Here is a 9141-nt window from a genome sequence, read left to right on the forward strand (position 1 = left end):
GGTTCTCCTTCCATTCGTAGGCGCAATTCCATTCGTATAATCCAGCCGTGCGGACATGCATAATGACGCCTTCATCAGGGCGGATTTTAAGTTTAGCCACGCGGGGTCCATCGTGGGCCCGGTGGCCAATCCGCAGCATCTGCGCAAACGATTAAACAGATCCTCCGAGTGTACAAACATTGCCGACACGTCAATGGGCCTCTCTCACGCTAACTTGGGCATTAAAAAGAGCGCACGCGGACTGCGATTTGTACCCTCGTATACCTTTATAAAGCGCGATTATAAAGAGCTTGGCCCTGCCCCGGAGTTAAGGAGCCTCGATTCCTTCGGCCTATAATAAGTGCTTGAGGTTGCGAGGGGCCGACGACGATGAGCGGAGTGCGCGATACGGTGCTGCCGGCCGCTCATGCTGATTTGACGGTGAATTTATGGCTTTCGGAGAATCGAGGCTTGGGTGCCGAAGACATGTTTGCTTTTCGTTTGGTATTAGCTGGGCTGGCAAACCCGTGGCTTGGTTATTCGGATCGTTTTCCATTGTTCTTTGCGGTGCGCGCGATCCTAAGTTTTTCGGTTGCGTAATGAGCCAGGACGAGTCCTGCGTAACGGAACATCATTATCACGGGACAATATGTAGATTATGCGGGCCATAATCGAGGTAATACTTTAAGTTGAAATGAATTCGTTGGATAATGGGCCGACGAATGTTTTATTAGTATTATTTGGTTGACTTGGGGTGTATGTGTGTGAAAGTGTCGGTAATAGGCGCCGAGGCTTTGGTATTAAAAATTTTCAGCTTGATATTTTTCACGAGTTTTACCTGCGAATAATCCAGGGAATAGCGCGAATGAATTTCATGCGCGCCTACGTCGTTCGTAACAGCCAACGATCGTTAAAAAAAAAAAAACGCTTCTCCGTAATTATGACATATACATATACAATTACGAACACTAGCTACGGTTATATCAACGTGTTGATGATTGATTGATGCGGGGTATGATGTATGTACCCGATGAATGGTAAAATTGGTAGAATGGCGTAGAAAGGCAATTTGTTGAAATAACTTTGTGACAAATAAAGATTTATTTATTAATTAATCGTTATGAAGAGACGATTAACAATTTTCCTCCATTAAATCGTATGTGTTTAAATTTGGTTTGTGGCCAACCAGTATATTATATTCGCACTAAGTAAGAAAGACCTTTATCTGTATTGTAATTCGGCATGTACACAAGAAGCAATTACAATGGAAAAACGATTGGGAGAAAAGGTATCGAGCATTTTACGTCGAGTCCACGTCCGGATTTTTCGGGCACTGCTTCGGTAAATGGCATTAACGCTGGATCGATCGATTGTAGGAGGATTAAAGGTTGTGGCCTGATATTTCTATACATGTGTATATATTTTTAAACATCGACACAGAGTCGAATAGCCGTCGGGCAAAGACTCTTTACAATTGCTCGTTAGAGCGCGAGATCGTCTCCCTTTCATATTTATTTTCCTTCCGTGCGCGCGCATTATCCGATGCCGTTTCGATTTTTCCTGCAAAATTAGTTACGAAAAAGCGCCGACCTAGGATCTTTCGGAAGCTGCGTCTTAAAAACCTTTCTACTGTAAAAACGTGCTTTCAAATTGCAAAAAATAAGAAGCTTTTAATGTTTCGCTTCGTCGATACGATTATTTAACGTTTTCTCTCTTTTTCTTCTTTTTTCTCAGTTGCAACGAGCTTTATACAATATATATATATATATATATATATATGCTCGTAATAATTCGTTTCGGCGATAGATTATTCTTTTAGGTATATTTTTCGTATTTTAGTATTTTAAAAATAATAAAGACACACATTGCTCGAGCATTCGTGCAAAAGTATACCGATAAATCTCTTTATAATAAGATGCTGCCTATTCAGAATTTGTCAAACTGCCAAGATGATTTTTACTCAAATATACATTTCTAAGAGATTCTTGAACAACTATAATCTAACACTGTCGAATGAAATGCTTCTACAAATAAAAATAACAAGATTATAAAAGTTACAGATATTGTCGAATTATAAAAAGAGAAATATAGGCTCTCTCTCTCTCTCTCTCTCTCTCTCTCTCTCTCTCAATATGACTATTAACGTCTTGGCAGTATTTGCCACTTATAGAAGATATCTTGAGAGGTAATTCAAGATTTAGACATTGGAAAGTAAGGGTCGCAATAACGATAGTTTCACTCAATTACGAGATAAGCGTTGTTATGACACTCTCGTTTGAGCAGTCAAGTTAACTATTTCGCCATTTTTAAATCAATAGCTTGAGATTTGACGGTAGTATATAGCGTATAAATATATCTATAGAATATTAATGTTTTTGCATTCGAGTCGGGAACTAGAACACCGATGACCAAATCGAAATTCCCACTTCCTTATGTTGGCTTATACGGGGAGAAAGCGTGAAGGAAGCGTCGAGGAAGCGCAGCCAAGTTGATAGCGCGCCATCTCTGGGCTTGCGTAGGTTCGAGAGCAAAGCTCGAAATCCACAAGATCATCCCCCTCGAGCGTAGCCAGACAGAAAACTCCTCCTACGGTGATTTCATAAAAGGGAGAGGCGGCGTTACGACTTTGTCATTTGCGAGTGAAGATGGCTCCCTTCACTTGTCACCCCTCCACGTCCTTCTTCGTTCCACCCCCGCCATTCACTTATTATTATTATTGTTATTAGCATTATTATTGTTATCGTTGCTATTGTCGTTACGTTATCGTTGTTGTTGTTGTTGTTGTTGCCGTTGTTGTTGTTGTTGTTGTTATTATTATCGTAATGCTTATTATTATTGTTGTTATTGTTATTGTTATTGGGACTATGACTTTGTAGGGCGTTCTCTCGGCGGGCCGGAAAATGCGAATACCGGATCATTTAGCCGAACAGGAAATAACGAGGCGAAGCTGCCTGACGCCTTCTTTGATTAAAAGCTTCGCACGACGTAATGCAACGGGCGAGCCCCGAGTCTATGAAGATTTTTCAGCGGGAAAGAGACAGCAGAGTATGAAACGAAATGCACGAAGATAGAGGATACGAATAGTTATGAAAATTGAAGTGGGACATATTACGAGCGAAATAATTACAATAGTTCGCCTTTATCTGGATAAATTAACGTAAAATTGTTTAACCTCATCGACATTGAACGAAATCCATGAAGAATATACAATCATGCACGAATATACAATTCTTTCGCCTAAACATTAATTGTTTACTATCATTGCCATAAATAAAAATTATTCTTGTTATTATTGCTTATTTGACATACAATATATTTATAAATTATCATTTTAATATTTTTACCTTTTCAATGATTTATAATGCGTGCTTGAACGCGTACACCTTTTCGCTATCTATGGTTTTAGGTATTTACATGGTAATATTAGTATTAATTTTTAATTTAAATTTCACAATTACCTAACTATTTTTAACTTGCATAATAGTTAATTAGATTTTGGCATTTTGTTTAAATTGAATAATTTTAACTTACAAACAGATTTTTAATAAATTAATAAAAACTGTATTTTCATTAATTAAAAAGCTCCTCTGTATTATTTATTTAGCTTAGTAAGTATCAATGAAATTACATTAATGTATCTATTTTCGGAATAAAACTTTAGTAAGAACAATATTTAATATACTGCGAACGGAACTTAATATACTAATATGTACGTAACTTTGTTTATAAATGAGTCCATGTATGTATAAGCAATAGCGAAAGTTATTTTAATCTTTGTAGAAGTTTTGTTCCTCTAAAAGATTTAAGGCCTACTAAAATGAGATAATCATATTGCGATTATCTCGTCTCTATCAAAAGTACATTTAAGTATATTGAATAATAAGTATTTTATATTTAAAAATATATATATATATATACACACGGTTGTTTCTAATTTATTATTATACGATTTAGCCGGAGATTGGTGAAATAGTGGATAATTCTATACGTATTGTATTAGTAAAAGCGTTGAACATTTAAACGTGTGTCGAGTTATGTTTCTTCTACTTGCATTGTCCACGTGAACGTCTGTCTGACTGCGCATAACGCTTGTATACGTATACGATAATATTATTATAAAAATGTACAAAATTAATTTTCGGTTAATTTTCTGAAAATTTTCTAAAAAAAGTGGGCTAAGCGTTTTGCAAAACTATAAATGCACGCAATCGTGTGATTATACGCACTAGCGGCGGAAGACGTGTGTACACATAATATATAATAGCAAGATTTGAAAAGAGGCGCGCAATGTAGAGAAAGCGATAATTTCTCGTATTACAAGACTTAACATAACGTCGCATCACTTTCCCTCCCTTAACCCCCCGTCGTCGCTCTCCCTCCCCCATACCGCCCGTCAATGCGATTCCATGCCTCACGCAATGGCGGGCAAAAGTGCCGACCTAAAACAATATTGGCAAGAGCGCGGAAGTACGAGGAGAAGGTAGTAGTAGTAGTATATGGATCGAGGGAAAATCATAGCATCGGGGGAATTATTTATTTTGAGTGGTAGTGTGCACGTAGGGAAATATCGAGTCCGTTGCCGATGTTGAGAAAGAGACGAGGGTCGCGAGAGCGAGAGAGTCCGTGGAAATTCGCTACGAGCGCGGCTATAGAACGAACGAGACGAAATTGAAGTAAAAATTTTCAGATTTGTATGAGCTGGGATTGTTTGCGCAGCACCACGGCAAAGTTGTGAGCCGTGTTTTCCTACGTACTGCAATAAAAATTACGTTGAATGAAATTATATGAATATCGACGTTTTATTTACCGAATTATGCGAGTGATGCGCTTTTTTGTTTGGCTTAATGTTCGGCATAAAATGTCTCGTGATCACCTAGTGCGCGATTGAGACAACGCAATTTGCCTTTAGGTTTTTAAAAGGATTTATTATTTATTTGATAAACATGTGTGAGCATTTTAAAATTATGTATGCGTAGTCGGTCTCATGGCATAATCAGGATATAATCAGGATAGAAAACTTACATAAGTGAAATTAAATTACAAATTTAAATGCTCATAATTTACTTATTCATTTAACCAAGGTCGCAGTAAAATGTCAATAACTTTTACATTGACTAAAGTAAATCCAACGAGCTTGACATAAGAAAAGCAGAGAGAGAGAGAGAGAGAGAGAGAGAGAGAGAGAGAGATAGAGAGAGATAGAGATAGAGAGATAGAGAGAGAGATAGAGATAGAGATAGAGATAGAGATAGAGATAGAGATAGAGAGAGAGAGTTTCGGGTACTTTTTATTTAAATGATTTTATGCTGTAGGATTACATACCGACAAATATGCGCGAGCATGAAAGGTATCGTTTATTTATATAACCATTCATGAATAACCATGAGCCTACGTTAATACACGTAATCTGAGATATATAATTTGATCCATCTTTAAGAAATTCATATTATTTAAACAAATTTTCTCAATTATCGTTAAGAGTTTAGCATAGAATTAAGCTACGTAAAAGTAGTAAGTAAGTAAGTAAGGTTATCCGATAGTTTCGTCCAATTTTTCATCTAATTTCCGTATCTCAACCAACTAACCGGCTAATCGAACAATGCTTTACGTTAAAATTTAAACGAACGATGCAATGTCGCTTAGAATATTTGTAGTCCGTCGTTGTAGCAACAAACAGGTAAACCGGCGGCGGTCAACTTACGGAGCAGAGATGACGAAAAACGGTGGTGGGGTCCGCGAGCGCGGGAGGGGAAATCGAGAGAAATAAAGACGTCTCGGACGTGAAAGTGGACGAACTCGAGTACTCGTAAAGTCACGGTAATATTGTTGACCCAGTTAATAGCCTCGTGTTTGATTTATTTGACTACTGTTGTTCCGTTGTGGGCAAAGCCGGTGGCGGTTAATAGCGTAACACGAGATCCCAGTCGGCGGCTTTATATCGCGGCCCACAATACGCTTGCTTCCTTAATTAATGAATAAATACATAGCCGCGTAGCTGACGGGTTTTGTACATTAGCGCAGTCGAGCAAACAATAGGAGCAGAGAGAATCGCGGATGATGTCTAATGCGCGGATAATCATAATATTAACGTGAAATTAATAAGTACAGATAATTGTTTGTGAGCGTCGTCAGGGGGGCAGGAGGGACATTGTCTGATGCGATGTTGACGGTGTCGTGTTAAATAATATAATGTCTTGGACTTGGAGTTGTAAGTGCCTAGTAGAGCGACGATAAAAGTTCGATCGGAGGAGAATATAAATTACGAATGTCGTCGTAATTTAGTCGGCTAAATGGAATGACGAGGAGCGATCGTGACGCCCCAATTTTAAGTAATTAATTAGTGCTTCGTTACAATTTTAAGATTATTCAAGCGAATACCACTCGTATCAAAATACATTTGGAATAATTTCAAATTACGAATTTCAATTGTTTATTATAATTTATTGTTTATTAGAATTGTAAAATACAAAAAATTCGATATTCATGAATTAACAATTGGCGATAGTTAAAGGCGTGCAGTTAAAATCGTACGATTAATTAATTATTAATTGTGTAGCTTAATAGGATCGTAAGCTTCATGAAATTTTATAAAAATTTCTCCTCCCCCGATAGTCATTGATTTATAATCGAAAAATCTTAATTTTTCTATTCTCTAATTTAATTTCTTTAATTTACAACATTTTCAAACCAATAATTATCCTCCTGCCGACGTTTAACATTATAATGCAATATTATCATATCGAATGGTTTATTTTAACACGTGAAAGCGAATAAGAGTCGAGATTTTCTAAAATCTTTTAAAGATAGTCCAGATGTAAGTCGAAAGCTCAATGAATCCTTGAAAGAACAATAAGAGCTAACGATGCTATCTTCAACAACAAAAAATTGATAATGATGAAGATGCTCCTGTTTGCTTATTTATCGAACAATTAATAATTATCATTAGGCAGTCGGAATTACAAGAAGTACTTGAACGAAGCTTGAAATATATCGCGTGATATATTTGAAAAGAGAATCATCGAGATAATTGGAATGAAAGAAGTATGTAATTTTTAACGCCGTACAAAAGAATTCACGTCTCTTTGAGCTATTAAGCTTTGATGAAAGATAAAGATACAGAATTATACGAAAATGGGAATAGCTTCTTCGAGATTTCTCATGGTAAGCAGCAAATTTCAATTACGTTTGAAAATGTAGAGTGTACAACGAGAGGGCGTAATTTATAGTAATGATGATAAATAATAAGTGAAGGCTTAGCGACGAAATAAGTAAGAATGACAAGGAAACAAAAATCGAGAAATATTTACAAATATATTGCGGTCGCGTTATAATTTATTCTCAGTGTTAATTTATTCTAATTTTTACTTTTTGGAAAATAAATCGACTGGAAAATGGTATCGCACTCGGAAGTTTGTCATGAAGATTTAGTGCAAAATGATAATGCGACAAGACTGAAGACGACTGCAGGTATCACCTTGGTACGAAGGCGTGGGGAAAGGGGAAGGGGAAGGGGGGGATATAGAGGGAAGATAGAGTTAATTAATTATTATAGCGACAAATGCTCAAAGAGCCAAGGTGCAGTCGGTGCAGAGTAGCTCGACTTTCCGACTGCTGAGCAACTGTATCGGCGCTGAGTGTAAGACAAGGAAAAGCGAATGCTAAGTCACATGATTATAGAACACATATAATGGGTGAGACAATTGTTGCGCATAAACGACCTCTTTATGTAATATTCTTTTTAATGTGAAGAGAAATGGAGATTTGTGAAATTATTTTAAAAAAAAAAAAATACGAAAATTAATTAATTATGAAGACGTATACAAAAGTTATGTGTAGAAAGTTTTGTATTTAAATGTATACGCCCGCCACATACGACATATACAACGATATATCGAGGATATACGTAATTTAAATTATCAGAGTAAAAATAATTCGAAGATTTACGTTAGTGATAACGTATATTAGATGGCTTGTCACATTGTGAAAAATAGTTGCAAATTATTGGTTAAAAAGTTGAATTACTAGTAATAAAAAGCAAAAGATTGTATCACAAGGGGGATTGATTGTGACTTCGATGGCATAAATGTGCTACAGCTAGTAAAAGGAGATATTTGACATAAGATTTTTAGAGAAATCCATTTCAAATTATAGACATCATCATTTCGCAGACAGAGATGCTTGGTTTGTATACAATTTTTGCGCAATGAATAAAACTGTGAAAGCGAAACTGTTTAGTATCTATTTTTTCTAATAAAATCCCTCTTAATATAATAGGAGAATGTGAGTTTAAACATTTTTTTTTTTACCGTCTTAACTATAACAATTAAAGACAAAATTGTAAATATGCACAATCTTGAAGAATTTCTCTCCCATACGTCAACTCGCAAATTATATGGTCTGTGGTATTCCCACTCGTGGAAAATTCGAATATTGATCATTGCATTGAATTTTTTTATTTTTTCGATATTCCCTTCAATTGATGTTAAGCAATCGAAGATGCCGATGAATTAATCGTGATGGACTTAAATGCGCAAAATCTAATGTCTAATGTCGTTAGAATAGTACCGAACATCTGATCTTACATTAACAATTAATGATCTATCTTCATTTATTGCCTGAGTCCATATTTATAAATGAATCTCATTGCATTTGATGATTCCGAGTAGAAGCGAAACGATTGCACATATATTAAACATTCGACCACCACATTCGTTAAAATACATAAATTATAAAATAATCCAGTAAAGCACATCATCACATCACTACACTTGTATGTCTGATATTAAGCGCCGAACCTTTAGCTTTTATTCAATTTTATACTATAAAGTGGTTACTTTATGCTATTTAATTAATGTGTATTTATTTATTTACCTCATCGAAGTCGAATAAAATAAATCAATTAAAAACTATAGATTATCCCCACCCTTTGTCTATTTATGGGGAACATATCAATAGAAGAACAAATAATAAAACAAAAGGAAATTTAAGTCACTTTTCAAGTGACAATATTAATGCAATGTCATTAAGATTATCTATGCGTCCTTTTGGCCTCATTGGCAGAAGTCCAATATAATTTGACGATGCGAAAACTTTGCATTAACTGGAATATCCTTGGAGTTTAAAAAAATCCATTTTACTCTAATAACACATTGAGCTATTTCT

The sequence above is a fragment of the Ceratosolen solmsi genome, unplaced genomic scaffold (assembly GCF_000503995.2).
Source record: "Ceratosolen solmsi marchali unplaced genomic scaffold, CerSol_1.0 scaffold43, whole genome shotgun sequence".
NCBI lineage: Eukaryota > Metazoa > Arthropoda > Insecta > Hymenoptera > Agaonidae > Ceratosolen > Ceratosolen solmsi.